The following is a 15,430-nucleotide window of genomic DNA, read 5'->3' as shown; positions in this document are numbered from 1 at the left end:
CTCTGTTCTACTTATAATGATATGCATTAAAATGGGGACACATTTGAAGAGTTAGTGAGAAAAGAGCGGGAATGAAAATGAGTTCAGTCAATAGTGGATGAAATTGAAGGAGTTGGAGAAAAAGAGGAGAGGGATGTTCATGTATAAAATCTTCAAAAATTACAAAAATAACTTCAAGATAAACTCACATTTTGCTATTTCAACCAAAAAAAAACCTTCCTTTCAAAAACATTCTGTTTCATGACATCCCATTATTATATAACATTAATATTATACAGCAAATATTATTAATTTTTTATCATACTGCCTGTACTTTTGGTGTTAAGGCCCACAGAATCAACTAATCAGGTCTCACTGGGGCTCACATAGACAGAAGAGGCAATCACAGAGCCTGCACGGGTTTATGCTAGGTCTTCTACATTTATGTTATAGTTGTTTATCTTGTTTTCTTTGTGGGAATCTTATCAGGGAAAATGGAACTTTTTCTGACTCCTTTGCCTGCTCTTATCTGCTGTCACAAATTCTTTAATAATGTAAGATAATTATTTCTTATAAATGCCAATGAATAGCATAATATATCCTGCAGAGCATATTTAATTGGTAAAATAAAAAAAAATTGATAGACACATTATGTTCCCTTAAGGTGAAATCTTATATTTTGCATTTGTTTGATAAAACTAGAAGGTATTTTCAATATCCATGAATACTGTTCCATTAAAAAACTTTGAATATTTGTTCCTTGAGAATTTCCTGCTCTATATTTTGACCATATTCACTCTAAGTCTCCTTAAATTCACCAATATTCCCTCCATTCCAACTCTTATATGCCTCTCTCTTAACTTCAAACTCTGACTTTTGTCCCTGAGTGTATACCCATTCACTGGAGGCTGGTCAACCTGCCTGAAGCCTCACCCCTATTGAAAAGTGGCTCTACATCTCCTAGTGCCTAGCATTTCTCAACGTTTCCTGAGTTGAATTTTCCTGGTGGGATTTTGATCCCAATCTCCTCTCTATGCTCTCATTCCCTCATTAGAGGAACTTCCCCCCCCCCCCCCCCAGGAGATGATTAACAGAGAGACCCACAACTGGTCAAGGGGCAGAGAATAAGAGATTGAACAATATTCAGCTTTCTATTCTCAGTTAACTTGAGAATAGGAGACAAGATTGTAAGAGCTAACAGTGTGGGATGGCCGCAAGGATCCTGGGTTTTCACCATACAGCAGAATGGACATATGCATTCTAGCAGGTGTTATAGCACACAGAAGATAGGTGAAGGCTCACTTTAGATAACATCTTGATCCTTTTATTGTACTTTGACAATAGAACATTATATGGATTATTTGTACTTCGAAATTGTGTAGCAAGAAAACTTTAAATAACTTTACATTATACTTAATTTTTCTTATAGTTGATCTGTGATTCTTTGGCAAGAGGTTTAAAAGATAAAGTTTAAGAGGCCTCCACAACCGCCACAATTTGGGGTGTCATTTAAACCATGTCAATATCCCTATGTGGTAATAGCCATAATGTAGCTTTCCTTGGTAGCATTCTTTGCTCTAAGTAGAGCAGTATACAAGTGAACTCTAGCAAATGGGACTTCAGTCTCTTCTCAAAATAGAGCAACAACAAATGCCGATGCTGAGGGATAAAAAGCTATCATTGCTACCACATTCTCCTGTAATCATACAAGTTTCTCTAGTGGCAGCTCCTCTCAAGCCTCCACTTCCAGTCTCTTGCTGGAGTACTTACTCGGAATCTAATAAGCCATCTTGGAATTTCTCTGTTGCTTTTGTTTTCACATTCTTTTATACTTGAGACTAAGGACCTGAGTGAAACCCAAGAATGCTTTTGACACTGATAGTTATAACACTTTTGTCTTATAAAAAAGTTCAATCACTACTTCTGGACTATATACTAAGCTTCTATGTGTGTCAGAGGTCTCTGTTAAAATTATGCACAGTTTTAGAGTTGGACATTTTCAAATGCAAAGCATATAGCCGAAAGTGCCTTCATAGGCATAGGAATCAATTGTCTTTTGAGAAGTTGTTCTGCATATTAAATCAGCAGCATTAGAGAAAAGGACAAGTGGGATCAGGAGTGTCAGGCTGAAGATAATGAAGTGGTGCTCCGCTTTTCATCTTTGCAAATTATTTTTAGGAAGAAGGCAACTGAATGAATAAAGAATAATCCAATTGGGACTGGATTCTCTTGTCAAAATACAAAGAAATTATCAAAGCTGTTAGGTCAAAATGAATGAGACCATACTCTTCTATCTAATAATTATGAGTTTTGGACTATGAGTTAAAAGAAGTTAAAATATGCTATGGCACTGGAAAATAGCACATTTTACCAGAAAGAGTGACTAAGATTTAACTCTGGTGAATAATGTCGATAGTCACATATTTTTATCTTGTTCATTTAATGAGTTAAATATTTATTAAGATTTCTGTCATTAACAATTGCATTGAAAAGTATCTTATTTAATCTGAATAACTAATACCCCTTAGCACTTAACAACATTTTCTAGCTATTTTGTATTTAAATTTATCAGGAAAAATAACAGTGACATTTATCATTTTTGAGCTGATTTTTGTTTTTTAATTTGGGATGTTCTTTGCCTATTTGTCTATCGTTGTTATAGTTACAGACAGGAACAAAAGTTGCTGTGACTATCTTCACCTTTACATTGAAACAGAAGCCTGAAAATGTTAATTTGTTGAACTCATTGCTTAATAATAATGAGTTCAGATCATAAGGACATAATCAGTAGTGCTAAGTAAATTCTCATTCAAGACTGAAAATCAGTGAGATCTAATGTAGCCATGGGAAACTCAAAACCAAATGATTGAAGCCAGCAGTCTGAATTATCTGAAGAACCACTGAACTACAAAGTAAATGAAGCCCATTGTAAGGGGCAATATTGTAGAATTCAGTGATCATACATTTAAAAAACCAATTTTTTTAAATAATGTTTTGGAAGTATACTGAAAATATAATAATAGAGTATTTTTCTTTAAAATTATGAACCTTAAAATAATTAGATTTATAATCTTTAGAGTCTTGATGTCTATAGTAATGATTGCATAAAACATTATATACAATAAACAATGAAATAGAAATTCTTTTAGCATCAATCATTGATAGAGTAGGAAAAAATACTAAGAACACCTCATCTTCTAATTCCAATAATACAGTTAACAAGATATATTAATTACATTTTCTTCCTTGGTTATTTCCAAGAAACTGATATCTTGAAAAAGATAATTAGAAAAATATTCTCTGGTGATTATTTTTCTACATTTTACATCATTGTTTCATTTTACTCCAGTATGATTAAAATTACATTTCAATTTAACCATATTACCTATCAAATACTCGTTTAAAGAGATGCTTAATGGTCATATACATATATGCATATGCTACTCATACATATGAACGATAATTGAATTATTTCTCTATCAGCACTTTATATACATTCTGTGTGGAAAAATATGTTTTCTAGGCTAAAGGTACGTGGAATTCAAAAGTAGACTGTAGGAATGTGATTTTCATTCAGATCTCTGATGCAAAAATTTGCAATAGCAATTTGCACCTAATTAACACAATAATGTGTACATTAATTCTTAGCTTGCTCTGATTTAAATCTAAATGCAAGTATGTGTTCATTTGTGCATGATTATCAATTTTCAATAGTGAAAGTACAAAATGAGAGACCATTATTCTCATTATATATTCTCAAGACACTGTACGATGTGGAAAGGATATCCTAACAGTAATTGTTTGAAGGAATGTTAAGTGGACTGAATTTATAAATTTTAGATCTAAAGTAAGCTTGAAATTACACTGAATATTATTGTATAAGTTAGTTTTGGCATTTAAGATTGAGGTTTCTTAACAAAATAAAATGATTTGATTATTTTCATAAGTATAAAAACAATTATATACAATTCATGTTAATTTTAATCACAGACCAGACAAATGGTGTTTCATAAGAAGGTAAATATACCACGTGCACGGTGGCTGCTCTCCCAGTTTGGACAACTCTGCTCCTTAAGCCCTATGTCACTGGTACTGCCAACGCCCTCCCCCGCATCCCAGCACCACCAGTCAGAAGGCACGTCTCCTTTAGTCAGGCCTCTTCACCACACCCCCATCTGCGCCAGACATGGAGGCACAGCCCCCACCTGTACCTATAATGGTAGACTTTCCCCACAGCACCCGAAACCCACGTAGTAGCATCCTTCATGGAACCTATAAATGAAGGAGGCTGCAGCAGTGACAATAGTGGCCTCCCGTGGTGATCCCAAAGCCTCTAGGATGGCTTGGCAGTTCCTCCTGCTTCTGGCTCCTTTAGCAATCCTACTGGCCTGCACCACCACAACCAGTCCTGGCAGCAGGCAGGCTTGGAGACCTACTGCAGCTACTATGTCGGTTTCGGGTGCTGAGGGGAAAGTCTACCACTCGCGCAGCAGACTCTTGGGGATGCCCAGCCTGGAACCACCTTTCTCCTTGCCCCACTGCTGCCTTCCATATGCTGCGTGCAGACGGGCAACCGAGTGGCATCTGTGCAACTCCAGCTTGTCTTGGCTCCAGCATTTGTTGCTGCATTTGCTGATACTCCTGGCACTGCCATGGCGGTCCCCAGGCTGGGCACCAACCGGGCCAGGGAAACATGTCTTTTGCCATAGCAGCCTAGCAAAGCTCTGCTCCAGCTGCCTTTTAGCTCCAGCTGCATTCGTTCTGGGTCCAAACTGGTGCATGGAGTGGAGCAGAACTCGGGAAAGCAGGCTTCCTGCTCCTGTACCACTGAAGGGGCCCCATTTAAGCAATCTTGTAGGGAATTTGGGTGTTGTCAACCTGTCTGGCTACTTCCTGCTGGGCGGGGGTGCTGCATTCTTGGGGGTATTTGCTGCAACATTTCAGGAGGTCTCGATGAATCAAACCAAATGACTCTCGAATAAATCCTTAGGTTCTCATCCTCTGTGAAGACAAAAGCAGAACCTCTTTTCCAAAGCGCCAAATTCTTAGGCCCATACTTTAAAGTCAAAATACCTTTCTTAGCAGTACCCAGAATCAAGGGTTTTTCCCCAGTCCAGACCACAAAAAAACAACACAATCAGCATACACATTTTATCTTTTTGAGCTGTACACATTCTATCTTTTGGAGGCCTTCAATTCACCATCCCACCTCCTCTATATCCAGAGGGTGTGTTCCTCAGGGGGTCTCTGGGGATGAAAACACACACACCACTCTCCAATCCACCCTTACCATTGCCAAGGGCAACCGCTGAGCGTTCCCTAGTTCCCGATCTGGGTGGGACCTCCACTTGTGGCACACTACACCCATCTGTGCTCTATGTGCCACCGTTCACAAGCTGGGCAAGGGGCTGGAGGTTGAAACACACAAAGACACAGAGACAGAGACACAGGTCACCCTTGAAACAGGAATGCCCCAAGAATGTCCCCTTTATTGTGTTCAGGGCAGCTTATCTAGGGATAGCCACGACCCAGCAAAATGCACCAGAAACCACTCTCCTGCCATCAGGAACTCCCGAGGGTCTTGTGCTCAGAGCAGCTGTAGGCACTCAGATCAGGGGAAAACAAGTTGTTTCAGGATCTGGGGGCTCACTGCTCCCAACAGAAGGGCATGTCTATGAAAGTACAAGAAGCTTAAAGAACACAAATTAGAGTTGAAAAAAAAAAAGCAAACAAACAAAAAACGAACTGAGGTAGCTATCCTAATATCTAACAAAATAGACTTCAAACTAAAATTAATGAAAAAAGATGAAGAAGAACATTTCTTATTCATCACAGGGAAAAAAATATAAGAACACCCACGATTGTACAAGTACATTACTAAAACTTAAATCACACATCAAACCCCACACACTAATAGTGGGAGAATTCAATATCCCACTCTCAACACTGAGCAGGACTGCCAGACAGAAACTAAACAGAGAAATAAATTAACTAACAGATGTTATGATTCAAATAGGCATAGCAGACATCTATAGAACACTCAAACCAAACACAAAAGTATATACATTTTTTTTTTTTATAAAAACCTCAGCGGTTTCAGGTGGAACTTTCTCTAAAATAGACCACACCTCAGAAGCAAAGTAAACCTCAACAGATACAAAAAATTTTGGAACACCCCTCTGTATCTTAATTTAAGTTCCCTGAAACTAGAGTAATAGAAAATTGTGACCGTCCTGATGTGAGTTCTGGGAAATGAACTGGGTGTTTGCAAAGAGCAGATAGCATTTTAAGCACTAATTTGTCTCTCTAGCCATTCATTAAAATATTCTTTTTATTTGTAATAAAAATTTAATTTTAGTCCTGCTAATTTTTCTAGCATAAAATTAAAATTATTGTTTTTTATGATTATAACATTATTTCTATAAAATATTGGACATATGTATATGTACAATTAAGAATATTTTGAAATTGAAATGAAATATAAATGAACAATACAGAAGAATTTTTTAAAAATCTATTTTGGTTTGGAGCTATAATTAATTTAGAAGAAAATGAAGTTTATATAAGAGATTTTATTATTTTATAAATGCTTTGTACAATATAAGTTGATCATGTGTTTACCCTCTCTTTACTCCCCCAAATTTTTTATCCTATACTCACCAAACCTCAAATATTTTCCCTGCCTTAAAACACACACACACAAACACACACACACACACACACACACACCACAAACAAATTTTAAAAGCACAAATATTTTAAAACATAACAAAATGAGCAAACAGAAAACCCTTGGAGATTGCTTTGTGATGGTCAACTATTTCTGAGCCAATATGCCCAGTGTCTCTCCATTGAACAAAATTAATTTTTCTTTGTACAGTAACTATCAGTTTTCTATTTTCTTGGTGAGGTGTTTACATTATTCAAGTCTGTGGGACACTGAGCTCACATCCACTTCCATATACTTTAATATTATCTGATTCAAACTTGAGATCATGTGCATACTGTTATAGTCTCAGTGAGTTCATATGTTCATTAGCCCTGTTGTGTCTGGACAATGATGATTCCTTCAAGTTTTCTACCAACTCTGCCTATCTAACCAAGCTGCCTTTTTTCCCTATGAAATCTTTGTCCCTTGGGAGGTGTATGGTATTCCATTTAGGGCTGAATAGTCCAAAGTCTCTCACTGTCCTCAAGTTGTCCAGTTGTGGGTCTCTGTGTTTATTGCCATCTACAACAATGAGACACTTCTCTGAGAAGGGTTCGGCAATATACTTATCTGTGGGTATAGAAATATGTCAATGGGTTCAACTTATTGCTGCATTCATTTACTACAACAGAACAACTGTAGTAGGTTTTCTTCCAGAGCCCATGACCTGTATAGTCTTAGGTTCTTCACTTCATTACCTATGTCAGTAGGAATTCAATTTTATGGAGTGCCTTAAGATATATCAAAAGGCAGCTAAGTACTCCAATAATATTTGCACCACTATTGTACAACAGCTATATCTTACAGGTATTTCACTGTTATAACAAGCAGTGTTCATAGATTGGTGGAACTAAGGATTATTTTTGTTTTTCTCCCTGGGTAATATGTAAAATATCTTCCAAGATTAAGAACACCAGCCAGTAGAGAATCTCAACTCTCCTCAAGCATCAACTAAATTTTGATTCAAATTCTTATTTTTCAAGTTTGTATTATCATAAGTTGGGTTGATATAATTTTTCCCCTATGAAAGGCAGATGGAAACAGTAAACTGAATTGCATCAAGACATGAATTTTATAAGGATAATTTTCAAAAAAAATTGCTTCAGGTTAAATAGTAATACTATAACATGTGTATTTAATAAAAGCAATTTTCTGTTTGCATATACTCATGTACTTCTGTTTGGAGACCTAGTTAAGCATGTCTTTATCTGTGAAAACTTGAATGAGAAGGGCCCACATATGCTCATGTTTCTGAATGTTTGGCTGCCAGTTTGTGAACTATTAGGAAGGATAAGGAAGATAGGTCTTGTTGGGGAGGCTTGTTACTGAAATCAGACTTTGATCCCTCTCGATGCCAAGTCTCACTTGCTCTCTTCCTTCTGCTTATAGATCAGGATATATGCTCTTAGCTAAGGCCCCAGTGACATGCGTTTCTACCCTCTGCCATTTCACCCTTCATGGTGGCCATGGACTAACCTTCTGAAAGAGTAAATAAGCCCTTAATTAAATTCTTCCCTTTATAAGTTGCTTTGATCATGATGTACCTTCACAGTAATAGAACATTAATTAAGACCCTAGGTTTGAACTGCCTGTGTCATTTGTCTTTGTATAATAGACACTCATGCTTCCCCAAATATGCTATTACTATGTTCTCATTGAATATGTGTATAATTCAATGACAAAAATGATTAAAAAATAAAAAAAAATCTTATTCATACTTTTATTAAAGTATGAAATAGAATAATTTTAATTGAAAAATAAGCTATTTTCTAGGATTTGTATACCCATTTCTCAAAATTGTGAATCTTATATTTCTAATAAGCAGTATGCAAGCACTTTTGAGCTACTCTATGAAACATATTTACTAAGTCAGTTAACACATATAGCAGAATTAACACATATAAAGAAATTCAATATGCACAGGGTAGTGTTTTTTATGATCTTTGACAATGAAGAATCCTCTAACCCTTTTCAGAATTGATTCACCACAGAAATTACTTTGAAATACACACATTTAAGGCTCAAAATTTATGTACCTACTATATAAAAATGAAATTTCTGGAGGGTGCAGTTATGTTCAAAATTGACAAAAGGTAAGTAAATAAAATAAAGTATATTCATAAAATGGTAGGTTTTTTAATAGTATACACATTTTACATTATGACATAAGCTTCCATTTACAATATTTTAAAATTTAAGAAACACAATATAGTGAGTTTTCCAAATGGTTTAAGCATAGTGAATCTGAGACAGCAGTAAAAGGCTCTAGAATGAAACAAAATTATAGACAATCATAGATGATAGAAAACATCTCATCAGCCTTAAAATAACATCTAAGTTTAGGGTGAAGGAAGTCCATCTCAGACAGGCATTCTAAACTGACAGAATTCATCACATGTAAATGAGAAACAAGAAACGATCAGGGAACCCCTTTATAGCAAAAAATGAAATAAAATAAAATATAAACAGTACACAGAAAACTATGTGCCTATAATATGAGGTTTAGAACATAATATCTATCAAATTGACTTTGCAATCAAATAGAGAGATCGAGATCATGATCACAAAATTGTACTGTAACTTTTTAATGCTTTTCACACATACAGTGTTACAACACATGAAAAGACGTCTATTGTATCACATGCAAAATTCTGATAGTCAAATCACAGAGCTCAATGGGAAAACAAAGGTTTGTTATTGACTTTACAATTTGAAACTTAGCTTAATTGAGGATATGGGGAAGAGATGCTAACTATATAATTCTATGAGTCTATGAAGATTTCTAAAATCCACACTTTCTTTTCTGTTCACTGCATAAAGATACATGAAATTCCCCACTTTATGCCTATAGTACCTATGGCTATGAGCTACTAAGTTCCAAACTTGTCTTTCTACCAACTTCCCAAACACTGTTGGAAACCTGATTTAACTCTTACTACTATTGATCATTGCAGTAACTTATCACCAATATAAAAATCCAAATACATCATCTGCACACCCTAGTGAGTTTATACTATGGGAACCAAGATGAGTTTGAATTGACAAACCAGGTCTTTATCATCATGACAGATTAAGGCTATTGATCTTGAGAGGTAAGATTGCTAAATTAATTTTCTGCTGCAAAAGTGATACATTATAAAGGTGTGTGTGTGTGTGTGTGTGTGTGTGTGTGTGTGCATGACAGTTGCTTTCCAAGGATCCATTGCCCTTTAGTCATTATAGTTTGTTTTGCTAGTTTTTTTTTTAACACAGTGAATATCGAGAATTGAGAGAACCTGTGTTCAGGTAACAAACATGTATAGAAATTCAGTGTTTAGCAGGTGGATAAAATAATGAGGCATTATTTTATTACATTTTAAAAAGCTTCTTGGAAGAAATTTAAGCTCCCAAAAGAAGAATGAGAACATGATATTTCAAGCCTGGGAAATCAATATTACGGAAAAATGAATTAGGAAGAAATTTAGTCTGGCAAATTCTTTGGACTTTCACACATGCACTGCAAAGCCCTGAAAACACAGGTGGAAGTATCTATGCTAACCAGTTATTGAGCAGAGATAAGTTTACCAAAAAATCATGTTTTTAAGCAATTAACAAAATTAGAGTGCAAGCATTTCTAGGCTCTCACAAAGACAGTATTTAAGTGATAAACAAGTTTTCTTGATCTTATAGAGTTTCAAATTTCAAATTTAAATGAAGACATAGTGATACACCCTGTCCTGTTCTTATTAGATACATAACTGTACAGCATCTTGGCTGCTCACTTTTCAAATCTCCCTGTGTGAATGTAGTGATGATCCTATTGAATGAGACTATCGCAGTATTCAATGGAGTTCCATTGTCTGGGTCCATGGTCCTAGGTGTTTATATTCATGGCCCATGCTGCTACCAAAGACCAGCCAGATACCCAGGGTCTAAACTACAGCCTGTGGCCATGTTGGTTTCCAAGGGCCATGTCACAACCCTAGCCATGCTGATCTAAGTGACATAAACTGTTTTCTCAGGCCATGGTGTAATCCAGGACAAGGCTGCTGCAGAGATTCATGTCTGGGTCCTTGACCCTACCAGAGCCAGTGTCTCTGATGATGTCCATGGCTCCTGATACCTTGCCACAGCTGCCACAGGGGCTGTTTTAATCTGAATGACCTATGCTGCTACCTGGCTCCATCGTGACATCCATGCCCAGGCTACTGCTGAGGACAATTTCTGGAGAGTATTATATTTCAGATCTCATTTTAGAGGTAACTCTCACCATGGTCTTAATATTTTATGATTTTCATTTGAAAGTTTTGTGGTTTTGTTCTTGTTTATGAAAAATGAAAATTGCTATATTATTCTTATTGAAGTGCAGAGAAGTTTCTTTTAATACAATAATTTTAAAGGTTAGCTATAATATGTTGGCCTCAGTCTGTACTTTTATTTATTTATTTATTTTTCTTATTTTCTTTCAAAATTTGCAGATACCAGCCTCATTTAGCAGTGTTTACAAAAAATAATGCAGTAGAGGGTTTACATTTGCCAATAATGTTTATTGTGTTGGTTGTTTGGTTAGCCAAAATTCCCCTTGAAAAGTCAGTGACATCTGAGATCTCATCCTGGTGACAGTCCTTGTTTAAATAACTAAAATCATTGCAAAATTGGCCTCGGAGTAGAGCTAAGTGATGTTTCTAAAAGCAAATTCCTTGATTCCTGAGTCTTAGAGAAACAAGATGCATTCAGTGATCTTCAGGTTTAAAAATTTTATGCTAATTTTCTATGTGTCATCATAAAGTATCTTCCTGTTTCATTTGCTAATTGTTATACACATATCTCCAAAGAACAGTGTGAAGAATGAACTGTTGCTTTGCACAGAATCAAACATTGTCTCCAATGTTTACTACTAATTACCATATTTTAAAAATGTCACATATCCACAGCAACAAAGATGGCTCCCCAAAGTGTTTTGTGAAGCAGTACAATAATTAACTTTCACATTTCTTGAGACTTACATTAACAACTTTCAAAATATTCTCCATGCAGAGGTAGAAAATACAGGGCAACTTATTCTGCTGCATACAATGTAAAATGGTTGCCTTGACAATAACTGGAGACAGTTAGATTTGGCAGTTGAATTAGCTGATTTAATTCATGAAAGACCAATACAACTAAAAGAACAGCTCATGATGAACTATGACATTTAGAGTTTCACATCTGGCAAACAGCCTTGGAAAACTTGCATAGACTGCCTGCTTAAGAGAGGATAGCTATTTGTCCTGATGAAGGGATTTGAACTTTCAACCCAAATAACAGTTTTGGCACACATATCCTTTATCAAGACCTGAACAGCTTTTCAATACTCAAATCCTCTTTAGAAGGCATGTAGTAACAATAATCAAGGTGAATATTTTTACATGTTGCTTTAGCTTGTCTTAGAACAGAGATACTGCATCGCAACATTACTATTTTCTAACTCCCAAACAGGGTGTTTTAGTATGATTAATATGAAAATTTCCATTTATCTATTTATAGGCAGTTACACAGATTATATATTAGTTGGTACTATGAATAAACAGTAGAATGAAGGCTTTTTTAATTTATTTTTTTATTAAAGATTTCTGTCTCTTCCCCGCCACTGCCTCCCATTTCCCTCCCCCTCCCCCCAATTAAGCCCCCCCCCCTCAGCCCGAAAAGCAATCAGGGTTCCCTGTCCTGTGGGAAGTCCAAGGAACCCCCACCTCCATCCAGGTCTGAGACAATGGGGATGTTCTACTGGGAACTCACCAAGACCAGCTGGCCTGGGTCTGGAAAAGCCTGGGATAAAACCGGACTCTCTGAACATAGCGGACAATGAGGACTACTGAGAACTCAAGAACAATGGCAATGGGTTTCTGATCCTACTGCACGCACTGGCTTTGTGGGAGCCTAGGCAGTTTGGATGCTCAGCTTACTAGAATGAAGGCTCTTATTGTTTGCTGACTTTCATTCTTTTGGGTATATGTTCGTTAGTGGTAGACGTCTCGAATTATAGCCTTATTTGTTTATTAGTTTATCCAACAACATCCATGAAATTTTTGATATTGGTTGGATTAATTTCATTTCATAAAAATATGTGCAAGCATTCTTTTGTTCTATTCCTTCCACAACCATGATTACTCTCTCCACCACCCAAATGCTATTGTATTCTGGCTGGGTTGAGATAGGAGGTCAATATAGAATTGATTATCATTTTCCTGAAACAAAGTTGCTGAACATATATTTTCCTCTGTTTTATTAAAACCACAGTTTAGTCTAGTTTTGAGAAGTATTTTTTTTTCAGTAAACATGCTAGTTTGTTGCCTGAACCACCTGGTCTTGTGAACCTCATATGTGTGCATAAAGAACTGGATAGGAAAGCTCTGTCAACCTAAGTTGTTAAATATCGCCTGCCTCTTAGTTGGTTGTTCCTTCACTCTGACTGTTTATTTTGCTATGCTAAAGAATTTTAGTTTACTCTGGTCTCAGCCATTATTTCTTTCTGTTATTTTATGGGTTCTTTGTTTCCTATTCACTAAGCCATTGTCTATCTTTGAGTTGAGGCCATGATCTTTTATGTGTTAGTTAAAAAACTAAAGACACATCACATTGTTTACAATTTACTTACTTGCTGATTTTAGGACGTTTTGACATTTCTTGCTGGAGAGAGTTGAACCTTAAGCATCTAGCAGATTCTTAGAGTTGAAAAGGTCTCTGTTCTGAGGTTGACTTTGATGCATGTAAACCAGTCAATCTCTGAAGACAATACTTTCCTTTGTTTTTATTATCCAATGATCCTGGCAATAAGTAACCATGCTGTAATCTGAAGACCCCAGATCAGATATTTGTCCACACTCGGGAGTCCTATCTCCCTCACCCTCTCCTGCCTTGCCCTGCCTGTGAAATGCTGCGTCTCAATTTCTGTAGCTTTTGCTTCTTGAAAATTATGGCTGTTTCCCACACAGCCCTGTCAGCAATGCTGTCCTTTTCATTTTTAAGGACTGTGGGTGAAAAACAATCAAACAATTAAAAATCAAATAACAACAACAATGGCAAAAAGCAAACAAACACAAAAAACCCACTGGCTACCACTAACAACAAAATAAAACTTAGCTTCTGTATCTCTCCCCTTTTGATATTGTGGGTGAACCGACAAAGCAGCATGTAGAACTGAGAACGAATGCATTCCAAAATAATTTTAAGACTCAATTCTTATTTCTAGAAAAGGTAGTAGTATATACTCACTATTCTTCTTGCTGCAAAAGCCAACAGTGGGTATTATAACAAGTACACAAGAGAAGACTATTATTTGTATTTAGTTATTTTGTTTATTTAAAAGCTTATATACAATGATCCAGCTTGTGGTTGTAGGGGTTATCTGCATGTCTCTTCATCTATATGTGCTTCTCATGCTTTGTCTTTGACTCTGTTCTTCTGTTTCTTTGTTTTGTTCTATTCCACTTTTTTATTTCATGTGTTCTTTAGAATACGGTTAGTTTTCTACGGAATGGCACAAAGGATGTGGTTTCTGATGGAAGGGGAAGTAGGAAGGAAGAAGGAGAAATTGTAATAAAACTACATATTGTTATTAAAAATCTATTTCCAACAAACACAATAAATTAGAGAAAGGAATGTGTTTTGACTAAAAAAAATAAATAAGACTTATTACAAATATTTATAAAAAATTAGAACTGTCTTAAAATTGGGAAATATTTATTAACCTATGGCAAGTGAATTAGGTAATACATCGTTAAGATTACTCTTAAAATTGATTGAGTTTTCTAAAAAAAAATTGAGTAGTTTGAAGGTTTTAGGACATTGAGAAAGGTATTAGTACCTGGGTAGTTTGAAGACAGAAGGATTGATTTTTTTTCTTTGAATATTAACTTTTAAATTTGAATTTTCAATGTGAGTATGAATAAATGATTGTGGAAATTTAAATATTTATTAGCTGACATAATTCAATATAAGTGACTTTCACCAATAGTGCACAGAGTTAAATATATGTGTGTATATATGTACACATATATTTAAAATTTACTGTTACTAACACAAAAAGAATGTGCATTTTTTTTGTTTCCTTCCTGGACGTCGCAATTTCTAAGGCCATTATTTGTAATAATTTATGAACTTTCTCAATTTGCAGCTTATAACAGTGTATTCTTCACTCTCAGGAAGGAGGGAGTAGCTGAATTTAGGCCTCTGAACTGACTGAGAAAGAATACATTAAAATGTTTGAAATAAAAGAAAGTTTTTGAAGCCTTGGGAATCACAGCACTGCACTCTGGAGACAGAAGAAATCGAAAGAGATGATATATGCACTTGCTTTTTTTCCCAAGGGATAGTCACTACGTTGGAACCAAACAGAAGGTTGAAAATGTGCATCTTATATATGCAAAGTCTCTTGCTGGATAAAAGAAATACTGGAAGAGGATGATAAGCCCAACAAACAGAAGGTTTTTTATTTTTCATAGACTATTTGTTGATCACAAAATCTTTTCAGGATAAATGACAAAACAATGGAAGATAAGAATTTTTGAGCAATACTGGTTATCATAGACAAAATATGTACAAATGCAAAATAGAGAAGTAGTCTTGATTAGACTCTTGAGTTCAATTAAATTATTTTAGGGGAGTGTGCTCATCTTAGGGAAATACGAATTTACTTTTTACAGACGTACATAGAAATAAAAAAGAGCTTTCTCTGAGGGAATTTAATAATTCACAGTGTAGAATTCATGCAAGAACTTGACT

Source organism: Microtus oregoni, unplaced genomic scaffold (genome assembly GCF_018167655.1).
Source record: "Microtus oregoni isolate MIOR12 unplaced genomic scaffold, Mior012 000053F_ref0000044, whole genome shotgun sequence".
Lineage (NCBI taxonomy): Eukaryota > Metazoa > Chordata > Mammalia > Rodentia > Cricetidae > Microtus > Microtus oregoni.
The sequence above is the reverse complement of the archived record's forward strand: the minus strand, read 5'-3'. Positions refer to the sequence as shown.